We start from the raw sequence: 1,261 nt of genomic DNA on the forward strand, positions 1-1,261 counted from the left end.
TAAGTAGACAGTCTAGATTAGTATCAACGTTGCCTTCATTCATTATTCATAATGAGACTTGAAACTCTGCGTTGAATTTTCCATTAAGTGCGCTTGCGCATCAATCCTTGTGCACTGGACGTGTTAGGCAAGTCAAGGATGCGTCCTTTGTGACCCATCGCTAAACTCCTCACCCAATAGTCTTCCTGACAACCTTGAACTGCCTGTATGCAGAGGGCAGATATTCCTCCGATTTTTCATCATCTCTGAGCTCCCGTTGAGGATATAGGATCGTATCTGAACCTATCAAAATAATAGTTATATACAACCTTAGTTTTACTTTGTATATTTCAGAACTGATTGCCAACCTTGTGGCCTGACTATTCTGCTAACGGTGGCCGTGACCTGACCTGCTACCACGTTGACCTATATGGTTAAGCCACACCGCTTGTGCATGGCTCACGTCTTGTTGAAAGTTGTTTGACCCTTTTAGATTGTCAGAATATCTTAAAATTCTTACATTATGGTGTTCCTTTCTCCTTGCTCTTGTGCCTGATTAAATACACATGAACATTCGATTTCCAATGACATGATAGGAAACGCATATGATATTCGATACACCCGATCACTGTTACCATAATATCATGACGTTATTGATGGTATTTTATACCTCGTTACGCCTTTATCTATGGACGTGAATATTGCAGAACGATTATCCAAAGACGGTACAACAATCTAATGAATATAGGTCTTATTCTCTGTAGAAGCCAAGAGACCTCCACAAATATGGACGCTCGGAGATCTAACTTCACACTTAATAAAACAACACAATCCTACGCCTCTCATGTCCTGCTGCGCCACCCACTGACGTGTCTTGCATGCATATACAATCGCGTATTAGGAAAGAAACTGTGGAAGTCTACCAAAACATTCTCTTTCTCTTGTAAACAAGACAAGTCTTACAGTATAACCGCAAGTCGTGAAAGCGTTTTATATGAAAATATCCCGTAATTTAAGATCTAAGGATAAGCCTAATCCTTGACATCTCGTCTAAAAGGATGGCGCACTTCAGGCATAGCTTCGCATGACTATATGATTATGTAACTGTAATTGCACTCTTCAAACGTGTATTATAAATGGGCTTCACGGGTACTTCGTCCTGTAACATTGTAGCCGCGCCCTTCAGACTTCTACTGAGACTACGTTGTGTTTATATAAGGTGTTCAGCAGGTCCCTTGGTAACGAACGAGTGGTCGAGGTTCTTCCGCTTCCCTACCGTCAG

The sequence above is a fragment of the Panulirus ornatus genome, chromosome 31 (genome assembly GCF_036320965.1).
Source record: "Panulirus ornatus isolate Po-2019 chromosome 31, ASM3632096v1, whole genome shotgun sequence".
Classification (NCBI taxonomy): domain Eukaryota; kingdom Metazoa; phylum Arthropoda; class Malacostraca; order Decapoda; family Palinuridae; genus Panulirus; species Panulirus ornatus.